General features: G+C 35.9%; 1 pseudogene; it reads left to right on the top strand.

Annotated features, from left to right (window-relative positions):
• Positions 1-281: 281 nt before the first annotated feature.
• LOC142544929 (adagio protein 1-like) lies at positions 282-2,645 on the top strand (annotated as a pseudogene).
• Positions 2,646-14,891: the final 12,246 nt, after the last annotated feature.

Raw genomic sequence — 14,891 nt, 5'->3', positions numbered from 1 at the left:
CGGCGGCTGTCGGCCGGAATCGGCGGCGGCGGTCGGTGGAAGGAAGTGGTTGTGAGTTTGGATTTAGGAGAAGGATAAAATTGGAAAAATAGGATGGATTAAGAGTGGGATAAATAATCCTAGGGGATGATGAGGTATTATTTTAACCTACCTAATATAACCTAATCATTCATAGAAGGGATTGACCTGATTAAATAAAAAACATACCAAACGGATGATTAGGTAGGATAAAAAAAAATAAACCCACCTAATCCTTCCAACCAAACGCAGCAGCCTATTGTTGGGTATTGAATTGTGCAGTAAGCTGCGATGGAGTGGGACAGCAACTCGGAATCCGATCTGAGCAGCGTGGATGACGATTCCTCGAGGACGAGATTGGAGAAGGATTAGGGTTTCTGTTGCGGAATAGGCGGCTAATTTTCGTTCCCTGTCGACGCTCTTTTGCAACCTGAGAATTGTGGATTTGTCGTCACGGATGCTTTGGAGCCAGATAATCCTATAATTTACGTTAATTCTGCGTTCGAAATGGTTACTGGGTATCGGGCGGAGGAAGTTCTTGGTCGTAACTGGTAAGCGCTCTCTTCGTTTTCCCATCTTTGCTTGTTTGACAATACAAGGAATTGTGGTCAGTAGTTTTTAGACTGCAGCTTTGATTATATAATAGATTGATGTTTTGGACTTTCGGATTCCAATGAAGGTGGATTGAATTTTTCCAAGACGGGACGAATAAAAAAAATTGGATTTTGTCAAAGAAGTACAAGGTCGATGCCTTAGATAAGTAAATATATTATCTGTATAGAGCATTGGATAGTTGGTTTCTGTGAAGCTGAAAGAAGATATGGTTGAAGTACGGGGTTGGAAGGGAAGGATCACAGAGTTTCATAGCATTTGTTCCTAGTATTTTAAAGTTCCCGTTGATGAAAATTTTAATTATTGGTCATACCTAATTACCCGTCCTGCATTGGCTCTGCATAGGGGAAAGCCACACAAGCTTCCTAGTCTTTACCTCCTGACAACTTGTTTGAGCTCTCTATTTGGACTTAATCTAAGCCCCAACATTTACCAAACAGAAGCACATTCAGGTAAGTGTTGATGACATGGCCACCTTTTTTTTTATCGCATTGCCACTTTTTAGGTTGGACTAAGGTGTATGGTGTATTATTACTAGATGAATGAAGGCCATCCGTACTAGGTCCTGTGGGTGTTGGGCTCTCAAGGGTTGAATTAGCCAACCGAAGAACAGGATGAGAGTAGCCTAACAGCACTTATAGTGGCTCTTATTCCATAATGTTAATGTTTATTCATTTCTTGAGTCGAATGTTGTCTTGAGATGTTTCTTCTTTTTTTTTGTTTCAATCTATTGTTATGTCTGCCACCAATTTTTGATCATCTAATTTATGTGCCATCGATATAGCTGTGTGTTGGATTTTTTGTAATCTATGCTGGTCTCGTGGTATGATTGTTCGCATATTTATGGCTATCTGATTTTATGCAGTCGTTTTTTGCAATGTCGAGGCCCATATGCTAAGAGAAGGCATCCTCTTGTGGATCCCATTGTAGTTGCTGAGATACGAAGATGCCTTGAAGTAGGGATTGAATTTCGAGGAGAGTTGTTAAATTTTAGAAAAGATGGATCGCCAATGATGAATAAATTGCATATGACCCCTATATATGGCGAATATGAAACTTTAACTCATATAATTGCCATACAGCTCTTTTTAGAAGCAAATCTTGATTTGGGTCCACTTCCAAGATCATAAGCCAAGGAATCTGCTGGAGCATCTGAACGGTTAAGATTTAAATTTTCTCCTCATGGAGCAGTTTCAGATGGGATTAGAAATATTAACCGTGGTGTTTGTGGGATTATGGAGTTAAGTGATGAAGTTCTTGCTATAAAGATTCTTTCACGGCTGACACCAAGGGACATTGCATCTGCAGGACAAAGAATGAAGATATATGGCGATTGGTGTGTCAAAATGCATGGGGCAGTGAAACAAGTCAAGTATTAGAAACTGTTTCTGGTACTAAACAACTAGGGTGGGGCTGATTGGCAAGGGAACTTACCACTCTTGAAGCGCTAGCTTGGAGAAAGCTGACTGTTGGAGGCATTGTTGAACCCTCACGTTGCAACTTCAGTGCATGTGCGGTCGGGAGTCGTGTGGTTCTTTTTGGTGGAGAGGGTGCGAACATGCAACCCCTGAATGATACTTTCGTGCTGGACCTGAACTCTTGCAGGCCAGAGTGGCAACATTTCAAAGTTAGCTCTCCACCTCCTGTGGCAAAAGGAGTGGTTCGTACCATAGATCCAAATACCGAAGTAGAAGACAGATGTTGGGATCAAATTGGTGTGAAATACAAGTTCTAGTTGTCCTAGAACGGGAATAGAGTTTGATTAGGCCATATGATCTTTTACAAAAGGTTGGGGATACACTTGGAGGAATGATAGCTTGGCCTTGTCATTTGGTATGATATTCAACTTTTCAATTAACTAGTATTTATTGTTATGTCCGTCATGTTATATCTTTTTAAACCAATATCAATTATATTTGCAGTTGACAGTTAATGAGGAAGATTTCTACTATGTGCATTTGGATAAATAATAATTTTCCAGTTTATCATTTGGGATGATATTCATTAGTTTGAATTTAATTTTAATCTTTTTATTTTGTGTTTTTTTAATTTTATTTCATTCATACAAATATATGAATTTTTATTGTAGATGACAAAAATATTGGATTTTGATTAAGATGAGATGGTTGAAGAATGAAGATGCGTCGCAAGCTTGCTTATGTTTTGCGTTACAAGATTTAATTGTTTGCTAGTTCTTAAACTAAATACATTAGGTACATTTGGTACATTTGTTGGGATATAGATGTTTTTTCGAGGTAACAAATTTGTTAGTCTTATACATTAATGATTGCAAAATTAATGACAATTATTGATTATCAATTTAATTTCTATTTTAAAATTTTGAATTTGTATTTATGTTAATTTGTTATATCCTTGAATATTATATCATGAAAATATTGAAAATCGATGACATTTCATAAAATATGACATTTTTATGTCACAATAGAATATTAAATCATGTACATAAAAAATGTCATTGTAAAACTCATATGTAGATATTTCAAAAAGTCATTATAAATAAGTATTAATGACAATTTTAAATGTCCTTATATACTAGTATAGAAAACATTTGTAAGTGTCATTATAGATTATATAATGAGACATTTTAAATTAATCTTATAACCTATCATTAGTGATATTTTGTATTGTCAATATAAATAACATATACGAAACTTTTAGTTGTCATTATAAATGATTTTAAATGACATATAAATTTGTCATTATTACTATAACAACAAGGCATGTATAAATGTATTTAAAAAGAGTTTTCCTGACATTTTAAATTGTCATTATATGAATAACTAGTAACACGTATGAAGTTGTCATTAACATCATATAATGACATTAAAAATGTCAGGAAGTTTAAGACGACATTGGAATATAAAACATTTGTTGGAGGTGTCACTAAAACTTAAATGTCACTAAATATTGAATATGATGACATTTATGAATGTCACCGTAAGTATTTATTCTTGTATTAAGCAGAATAAACAGTAAAAACAATAATGATGCACATGCATATAGACAGTAGAGTGATTGTGGCTCACAATTTTCCTCTGATTTTACGTCCAGAAACGGCTTCAACGCCTTCTATAAGTCGAGGATATGCTTCCCATCCAATTTCCTTATAAATTGACAGGCAGGGTCTTTTATGGTCGGATTCCTAAGACTATTACAATGATGCTCATCTTGGAATTGTTTCCATAAACGGAGAAGCTCAATATGCACGTGTCCACTAGAATGCATCTCAAGAGTTAATAAGATGTTATCTAAAGACTCTGTACTTAGCCCATTCGTAATGAAACCAATTTTATCTTCTCTGTTATTGGAAACACATCCCAAAGATCTGAATCCTTTGTCGCAAGTCCATCTTGCACACTTATGACAAATCTCTAACCTTTTGGCCCTTCGTTTTTTCGCACAGTGCTTTTTCCTAATCGAGGATATACCAAATGAGCAATGACTGTGGAACTTCTCCTCCTAATCGGACCTTAGCTTTTATTACAAGACGAATATCTTCTGGAATTTCTTTTTGAATTAGCAAATCTCAATCTTTCACACCTATCTGAATAAATTTTTCTTAGAACATTTTTAGAAAAAGATGGAAAATATTTAAAAAATTTTGAGAGAATTTCATCCATTTTGAAAAGAAAAGAAATGATTTTTATTTTTTTAATTTTTGTATCAGCAATTGTGAGAAACTGGTTTAACCGACTATGAAAGCCACGGAGTACAGTTGTGATACCCTTGTCCCACATCTTAAAAATGAAAGATTTAAAATGAGTTTATAATGGCTTACAATGGACTTCTATAGCAACTTGGGTTAATCATTTTCGTAAAGCAAGGGCTCGGGGCGTGACAGAATGGTATCAGAGTCGGTCACCGGCATGGAACACCGGGAAATAAGTGCTATGCGGGGCAAAGTGCTACGTGCATGGGAGCCACTTCTTGAACCTGCGGGGCAAAGTGCTACATGACGGGAGCCACCTCTTGAACATGTAGGAGCCACCTCTAGATTCTCGGCGCTGGTGGATCGAGGGTCAAGCTGCGACGAGGACGTCGCGTTCTGAAGGAGGGGTGATTGTGATACCCTTGTCCCACATCTTAAAAATAAAAGATTTAAAATGAGTTTATAATGGCTTACAATGGACTTCTATAGCAACTTGGGTTAATCATTTTCGTAAAGCGAGGACGAATACGAAATAGTTGCTATAGGGGCCTATTGTGCAGTCACGCAGCCACGGGCCCGGGCTCGGGGCGTGACAACCATTATCCGTCATTTAGCCGGGAAAACAAAAAGATTAAGGAAACCTCAAATAAAAACAAACAAAATTAAATGCGACACAAAAAATCAAGGATCAGAAAGGGAAATAAATTCTTCTTGAAAGATTTAATTTTCTAAAATTGGTTTAACTTTCTGAGTAATACCATATAATCATTATCGAACGAATTAATTAATTCACGAGGGGTAGGTGAACCGAAATTCACGAGGGGTAGCTGAACCAAAATTCCCAACAGATAAAGTCATCTAGATTGACTAAACGACGATTCAACAAATATTAGTCATTTAATGCATTCAATATTATAGTTGGAATAGAAGACTATATATAGCTTATCGACTCAATTGAAAATGGTTGGTGAAACATGCTAAACGAACTATCTACGATCATAAATCAGTTGCGATACACTCTCAAGCATTTATCAGTATCAGTTAAGCGAAACTTCAAATCCAGATATTCCAAAAACTTATGAGCACGAAAGACTTGCTTTTTTTTTAAGTATCGAAAGACATGACTTTTGAGCTGAAACTAACGACTAGTTTTTCCTTTCCTACCGAGAAGCTGTAGTGTAACGTCCCGAAAATTTGAAGGTCCACGTGAACTAAATGCTTGCAAGTTACCAAATTCCTTATGTATTTTATGAAATTTTTTTAATGCATTAAATGCATGTTTATTGCATAAATATGTGTTTTAATTCATGGGTTATTAAAGTTTCATGTATTAGGGTTTTAAGTTGCATTTCGCGCTTGAACTTGTAACGGAGACCGAAGATAATCAGGAAAAATATTTTTATTAAATAATTAATTTTAATTATTTAAAATGAGGTGTAATTTAGGGAGGATTTCAAAATTTGGGCCTTGGTGGATATTTTTACTAGCCGGGTCATTTTTTTAATCGGTACGCAAAATTTAGCGAGACAGAGGACTTTTTGAGGGTTCGAACAATATTTTCTAAAATGTATCTAAACAAAATATTTTTCGAGACTTTTATTTGGCTTGATGGGTTTGTTTTAATGCTTAATGAATTCAAAACCCTTTTAATCCTTTAATTTTAAATAAGGGCCCATTAGTTCATTATATTTTGTTTTAATTACATCATTAAGAAAACCATAAACCTAAACTAAACCTAGCAGCAGCCGCTCCCCTCCATCAGCAGCCATTTCAAAGCAAAAACCAGCAGCAACTAATGAAATCATCCATAGCTCTCAAGAAAATTTTTCTCCGCCTCTCCGGTGCAAGTCCTACACGCATACCTTAGAGTTTTTTAGCACAAAAATGTTAAGTCACACCTTTATCATTCGTTTTCTCATCATTCATGCTATGTATGTTCATATATATGTATTTGCATGAGGAACTCTTTGATTTACCTTGTGGCATCGTTTTTTGCAAATGTTTGACATGAAATATGTATTCTCTTGTTTCATACTCACATTTTTTGTGATTCTCTTGCAAGGGGGGTGCCTTCTTGGGTTGCTATGGAGCTGATAATGTCGAGAAGGAAGATGGATAAGGACTGGAGTCGAAGCTCGGTTGGTTTAGGTGAGGGCTGATCGGTACCTTGGGGTAGGCGGGCTCAGATTTGGTTAGGCCGAGAGTTTTGGGGTGTGCAGCTGTGCATGGCTCGATCCCAGCCAAGAAGCCGACCCTCTTTGGTCCGTGACAAGGCTAGGAGAGGGCTGTGAGTGGCTGGTCGTGGTCCATAAGCTGTTCGAAGGGTTATGTTGCGGGGTGACTCGATTGGTTCGATGTTAGGGCATTCGAGTTGTTGCGCATGTACCCACGAGCTTGGGGGCTAAGGGAGTGGTTAGGGCGGTCTAGGAAGGATACCTCGGGCTGGTCATGGTTCTAGGGTGGTCTAGTTCAGGGCTGGTCCAGCCTAGAGTTGAGCTAGGGTCGAAAATTAAAACTATGGTGCTCTAGGGTTTCGGTCGTTCTTAGTGCAAAAAAATTCAGTAAGTTGCAGCAAGGTATTGAGGACCTTAGGTGTCTCGAATTAGAGGATTTTAGGTATGATTTTATGATATTAAGCTATGTTTTAAGTTTGGAAAGATTTAGTTGAGTTTCGGGTTAATTCAGATTAAAACCGGGACCCTGGTCCAAGTTTTAAAACGAATTATAGAAGTTCTTGCATGGGATTGAGTTTATGTCTAAGAAACTCTTATCATTATGTTTTGAGGTGTTTTTAGGTGTTTGGTTGACTTCGAGTCGAAAATTTAGATGTCTAGGGGTAAAATGATCAAATAGGGTTTCCAGGGGCAAAATGGTTGTTTTGCACCTGTGTCGAGTTTTTAGTCCTGGTAGTGCCCTAAACACGATTTTGACATGTTTTAAATGTTTATGTTATCATGTATATGACTTTTTATGAAATTATGAAAAATATGTTGCATGCTTAGTTTAAAAGAAAATTTACGTATATGCATGATTTTTATAAGTGATGAAAATGATGACACGTTTTGAAGGAAATGAGTTATTTGTGACTAATATGTATATGTATACGATGAGCCGTAAGGCCAAGGCTCAGTGGATGGGTAATACTGTTGCTGATGTGCTCGTCGCTGGATACCATAGTTATATATAGATGGATCCTTCGAATAGAGCTGATACAAAAGTCACAAAAAATGAACAGAATTCAATTAAAAGAAATGAACACGTATTTGATGTTATGTTGAGACATGCTTTGATACGTATGCTGTATTATGTTTACGTTTACGCCTTAAAGATCATGAAATGTATTTTTTTTATGATAATTTTCACTGTTTCCTGCTATGTATACGTACTTGCTATAACGTTACAAACGTGTTGATTCTTTTAACTCACTAGGTGTGAATAATGATGTGAGCCTATTGATCAGGAGATTGGAGGTGCCGAAGTCTGAGTAGACAGAGTTTGATTTTTGGCAAAAACTTGTGTGAGACGGTCTCACGGGTCGTATTTTGTGAGACGAATATCTTATTTGGGTCATCCGTGAAAAAGTATTACTTTTTGTTGTGAATATCGGTAGGGTTGACCCGTCTCACAGATAAAGATTCGTGAGACCATTTCACAAGAGACATACTAATTGTGCGCACGCGAACCCGAGGATCGTATTTTCCCCACACCATGTTTTTGAGACCGAGTTATTATTGGATATCTTTATACATTTTCGTTTGCTATGTTGATGGCTGGTAAGGTTTTCGCATGCTTCGCTTTTGAATTATTTTACTCGACAGTCTAGGGTTTGACATTCGTCATATTTTTACTGCAGCGTTTTTACTGGTAGATGAATACTTTATTTTTTTAAATATGAAATTTTCAAATTTTATCGCATGCATGCTTAAAGATGTAAAATTTTGAAAATGAGTTTACAAAAAAAAAATTTCTAGTAGTATATGTTTCATGTAGGCATACTGCTATATTCACTAGATGTTTTTATTTTGAAATATATTCTAATCATACCTATTTTAACCCAAAATTATATCTTATAAAATTTATTATGTCACCCAAAATAAATCAGGATTTTTGTTACTCAAAGATATATCACGTCGTTATCGAATTCATTTGCAACTCTCGATATACCAATAGTTGTAGATTCAATCGGGTATGTGAGTTGAAGGGACCCTACTGTACGCTAACTTTTAGATTAGATGCCATGTAAGCCAACGGTTTGCTAAGAAATTTATTGACTTAGTTTTAATAATTAGTCTTTATTTTAATATAATTTACATTTCATAGTTTCGTTTTACTTTATTTTTCTACACATGCAATCAACATAGATAAAGACCTTGATTATACTTGAATACAAATGAATCGTACTTCGATCTCAAAAATCATTTGTAAACATTGTATATTCTAAATTCGTTCCCAGTCGATTCAGCCGTCGAAAACAATGATAAAGGCCGGTTGAGCTTGAGACTAGCATATGTGATATTGTATACCATGTTTCATGGTAAGGTCATAGAGATGTCCAACATGTAGATGAGTAATCATATGATGATTGTACCGAATAACCCTTTATTGGACTTTTCAAGTGGTTATCATTCATCGAGAGGAAAAATCTATGGTTGTGATTGTACGTCATTAGTCCTTACAACCCGAGACAACACTGAGGCTCTACATACTCGGATTGTGCTTTGAATCGTTTACTGACTCCGCAAGAGTCACAAGGTGGCGAAGTTGGGTGCAATTGCGACATGTGTAGAATCCAGTGCATTATAGTCGGTAATTCACCACTCACTTACGAGTGTGGATATTCTATGTGATCTAACGAAATAATAGTGTATGAAATCTCTGGCTAGAGTGTAAGATGTACATTAGGGACAAGGGTTCTCTAGTTGTGCATGCGATGACACTATGAATATTTCATGAATGTATCACATAGCAATCGAATCTAATATGCAACTCTCAATGAACCAATGGTAGCAGATTCGATCGAGATATATGAGATGAAGAGACCGTACTATACGTTAATCATTACCAATTGGTTTTTCAAGGCACTATCAATGATACCTAGGGAATCATTTGTTGATACTACTAGACGCTCTTACCATGATTCGATGAGTAAAATCAGAAAATTTTGACATTCTCATAATTAAATTCTCGTAATCAAATATTTGGTGCATAGAATGGGGAAAATTAGGGTAAGCCCAAATAAAAGGAAATGTCCTGAATCACAAAGAGTTGTGAACACACGGCTAGCCGTATCCCTGAACCATTGAGTATCATACAAGTATTGGATCATTTGTTCTCATTGAGACAATAAATTAAAGGAGTTGAATTCATATAAAATTATGAGATATTAAATTCAAGGAATTGATATGATAATTAAAATTTGGAGAAAATAAATTAAAGGAGTTGAATTTATGAAAATTGAGAGTTTAAAATATTAAACTCAAAGGTTGAGTTTATAAAAGATTAAATTAAATGTAATGGGAATTATGCATAGTACAAGTACAACACGTTAAATAATTAAAGTTCTTAATCAATTTTGATATTTAATTTATTAAACTAGTTGGACTAGTCAATTAATTAACTAAGCCCATTAATGTTAATTAAGAAATCCTAAATCTATAATTAAAAAAACTAGGTTAAGGATTCAATATTTAGTAATGAGGCCACAAACCCTAGCCTCAATGACATGAAAATTTCAAAAAACCATTTCCAAAATTCCTCCATAATTTTCGGCCACCTTCTACAATAGTTAGGGTTTGAGACGTCAACCTTCTTTTGATCTCAATGTTAAATCTCTCCTAAATTTTCTAGTGCAATTTAGAAGAGGAGCAAACGTTCTAGTCATGGACTTAATTGGAGAATTGGAAAAAAGCTTCAAGAAGAACGTTCGTCGGAAATACTTCAAGAGCTATCTCCACTAATCCCGAAATAATTGGTGCCAAGTGATTTATCTACTAAAGGTATATTCATAAACGCCTTGTGAATATTAATTTTGTTTATATCATACGAGTGTCCAATGGCGATATTTGATTGTTAAATAAATTTTTTAAAACTTTCGCTGCGTTTTAGACACGAGAAAATCGATGTCCAACAGTTGTATTAGAGTCGGGTTATCTATATCATATGGTTTCAGTTTCATGTTGAGTATTTTATTTCTAATAACATAAGAAAATTTTTCAGAAAATTGATGCACAATTAAAATTTTGATTTAATAAGAAACAAAAAAAATATTTCGAACTGCCCAGAACAATTTTGGGTAGTCACCATGCACACAATGTGCCTGGCAACGCCCGATCTAACCGGGCAACGGGCGATAGCGACCGCAAGTGCTCGAGAATGTCTCGGGCACCGTGATGGGTTATGGACTTGAATTGTTCGGGCCTAGAGTACGATTTTATGATTTTATAAAATTTTGGATAAAATTGATATTTTATGAAAATTTGTTCAATTTTTCCTAAATATAAATTTTGCTAAATTAATAATTTTCTTGTAAAATAAATAATCATAATATGATTTTAATTATTTATGGTGAAAATTAGTTTTACAAAAAATCAATTATTATTGAATAAATTGAAAATTAAATAAAAGGTGTTTATTTAATTTATTAACTTCTTTAATAATTGTGGTAGTTAGTAATAAAATTACTAGATCCATGATCTAATCAATTATTTAAATTTGTTTAATTAGTTGATCTTAATATGTGATATTAAATGCATGAATGATGATCGAAATCCTTGACAAATGTGATAGGTGTATGTTATGATATTTTACTATTTTATTCATTTTGTTAATATTTGATATTATTAAAGTGGGCTTGGTTTATGGCCCATTATCACCCAATGAGATGTACCCCTTATGTGTCATGACTATTCAAATGTAATTATTATAAATTGTGGGAGATCAAGATTGGAGGATGGTGGGCCCCGATGCATAAGATGAAGACATGTAAAATATTGAAAGCTCTTGTAATAAGTTACATTAGAATATCTGCATTCACCTAGGTTATGGGCCTGGATCAATTTCTGGCTCACATGAATCTAATAGTGTTGGTGATGGATTATCATAATTAATTTTTTTTGTTGAATGTCATTATGATATATATGCGATATATAGTAGTATGCATGTATGTGTATTATTAAATAATATAGTTCCACGAATCCGGAAAACATGCAAACTCGTGGCACACGATTTTAAATTAAAACGATGAGACAATTTTAAAAATTAAAATCCCTCATTTTGAATAATATTCAAAATTATATCGAACCGCAAAAGTAAAAAATTAAAAGAGTTTAATTTATTCTTGCTTTCCATCAACCATCGTTGCATTATGAATGCTACGGGCGATCAATGTTTGGATCATGTTATTGGAAAGGCCTAGACGTCCGAAAGCTGTGACTTCCACCGGACATATGATGTGAATTGAATGGAAATCTCATGACTTCTGCTCATATTATTGAGGTAATTCATGTCGACCGTCTACTAAAATTCAATATTAATGGGTCGGTTTGAGAAGTTCGTAAAGGTCGCACCGATGAATGTGTGATGAGATTTGGGAAGAAGGGCAAGCTTAGCCCTAGATTTATAAGACCGTTTGAGATCTTAGCGAGAGTTGGGACACTCACATACAGAGTTGCATTACCGCCGAACCTGGCAGGTGTTTATAATGTGTTCCACGTCTCGTTGCTGCGAAAGTACATATCGAGTCCTTCGCATGTACTGAACTACGAGCCATGCAGTTAACGCCGCACATGTGCTTTGAGGAAAGACCCACTTAGATTTTGGATAGACAGGATAGTAGGCTCCGGAACAAGGTGATTCACATGGTCAAAGTTAAGTGGCTTAATCATTCTGAGGAGGAGGCTTCTTGGGAGATGGGGACCGAGATGAGAGTCGCTACCCAGAGTTGTTTGGTACGTTTCAAATTTCGAGGACGAAATTCAATTTAAGGGGGGGGGGGGGGGGTGGGGGAATTGTAAGGTCTAGGAAATTCGAACTATGTAATCCGACTGCATGCAATCTAGGGTTTTAAAAAACGTGTTTAATTATTTTATGCATGCATATGTATGTCATTTCATGTTTTATTTAGAGTTTCATGCATTGGAGTTCTAAGTTGCATTTCGCGCACGAACGAGTAACGGAGACCGGGGATAATGAAGAAAAATATTTTTACTAATAATTATTTTAAATATTTAATATATTGTGTATTTAAGTATGATTTTTGAAAATGAGCCTTGGTTGGGTATTTTTACTCGCTGGGTCATATTTTTTAACTGATACGCAATTTTTAACGTTTCGGAGGACTTTTTGAGGGTTTGGGTAATATTTTCAAAAACGTACCAAAACGAAATATCTTTCGGGAGTGTGTTTGGGCTTGATGGGTTTATTTTAGTACTTAATGGGCTCAAAACCCTTTCAATCCATTTAATTCTAATTAGAGGCCCATTAGTGTACTATATTTTGGCTTAAACCCTAAACATAATATCCTCTAGTGGCCACCCCCTCCCCTCATTCAGCAGCCTCCATCCTCACGTAAAAGCAGCAGTATGTCGGTTTTTCCTCTCAAGTTTTCAAGAAAGCTTCTTCTCCTCCTCTTCTGTGCAAGTCCTACGTGCGTATCTTCGAGTTTTTGATCGTATAAACATTAAGGCATGCTTTGTATCTTCATTTCTCATCATTCAGCTATAAATATACTGTTATGCATGCCATGTATGAAGGTTTCATAGTTCTTGCATGTTAAATCATTTATGCGTTCGGTTTGTCATGAAATCCGCATATTTACGCATACAACTCACGTTTTTATGATTCTTGTGCAAGGGGACTGCCGAGTTACGTTGCTAAGGGGATGTACACGTCAATTAAGATGGTGTCTAAGTGCTGGAGTCGAATCTTGGTTGGTCTAGGTGAGGGCTGAGCGGATTGGTTGGAATACCATAACAGTTAGGTGACTAGATCGAGAGGCTGTGGTGCGCTGACTGTGCAAGGGTCGTCCCTAGTCCTGGACCAGACCCTGGTGAGTCTGATCAGTGGCCTAGGATGGCTCGAACATGGCTGGAGTTAGTGAAGAGGTCGTTTGAGTGAAGGGTGCTAAGGTTGTTCTCAGTTGGGGCATTGTGGGTGGCTAACGGTCGTGTGCGTCGTGCAATGTGCATGGGGCTATGAGCTTGGGTTAGGCGGTCTAGGAGGGTCCTAAGGTGGTCCAGGAAGGGTTTGTCCAACTCTGGAACGAGTTGGTAGGGCCTAGAGTCGAAGCGTTGCACGTTTGGTGGACTAGGGTTGAAGTTCGTGAGACATTGGAAATTTCCAGCAACCTTTGGGCATGGGTCGTAGGTCATACATGATCTGGAACGTGTGGTTTAGGGGCTGGACATGTAGATTTAAGTCATATTCCAAGTTAGGAAAAGTTTGGTTGAAATTCGGGTTAAAATTGGAACCCCGGTGCAAGTTTTAAAACGAATTGTATAAGTTTTAGAATGAGCTCGATTTTACGTCTAAGAAATGCTTACTATTATGTTTTGAGGTGTTTTAAGGAGTTTGGTTGGCTTCGGGTCGAAATTTTGAGGTCCAAGGGTAAAATGTTCATTTAGGATTTCCAGGGGCAAAACAGTCATTTTGCACCCAGGTCGAGTTTTTAGTCCTGGCAGCACCCTGATCACAAATTTATCATGTTTTTAAACGTTAAGTATCACGAATATGATTTTTATGTAATTATGAAAATACGTTATATGTTTGATTTTAAGGAAAAACTACGTATGTGCATGATTTTGATAAGTGATGAAAATGATAATGTTTTTGAAAGATGAGAGTTGGTTGTGATTGACAATATATGTATACAATGAGCTGTAAGGACAAAGCTCAGTGGATGGGTAATACTGTCGCTGATGTCCCTGTCGTCGGGTACCACAGTTATATATAGAAGAATCCATCGAATAAAGCTGATACGATAAAGCTGATACGAATGTCACAACTAACGAACTGAATTAAATTAAGAAAATGTATATGTATATGATGATTATGATGAGACATATTTTGACACGTTATGTATTTATACGATATGTTTACGTTTACGCTTTTAAGATCATGAAATGTATGTTCAGTACAATAATTTTCACTGTTACATGTTATGTATATGTATTCGTTATAACGTTACAGATGTGTTGAATCTTTAGACTTACTAGGTGTGAATGATGCAGGTGAACATATTGATAAGGAGATTGGAGGTGCCGAAGACTGAGTAGCCAGGGTTGTATGTGTGCACGCTAACCCGATGGCCTTATTTCTTCTGCACATCATGTTTATGAGATATGAGTGATTATTTGATATTTTCAAACTGTCTCCTTTATTATTGATGATTTTCGACAGGAGTTTTGATAATATTTTTAACTGCAGTATTTTAAAAATAGATGATTTACAACAATTGTTGCATGCATGCTTGTAAATATTTATTTTCGAATGGTAGCTTTTAATGAATAATTAAGTGCACAAAAGGTCATTGGAAGGGAAAAAAAAAATCAACTATAAAAAATTAATTACTTGTTCAAATAATTATAAGCGAGAA

The sequence above is a fragment of the Primulina tabacum genome, chromosome 5 (assembly GCF_025594145.1).
Source record: "Primulina tabacum isolate GXHZ01 chromosome 5, ASM2559414v2, whole genome shotgun sequence".
Classification (NCBI taxonomy): domain Eukaryota; kingdom Viridiplantae; phylum Streptophyta; class Magnoliopsida; order Lamiales; family Gesneriaceae; genus Primulina; species Primulina tabacum.
This window is presented reverse-complemented; position numbering and strand designations above follow the sequence as displayed.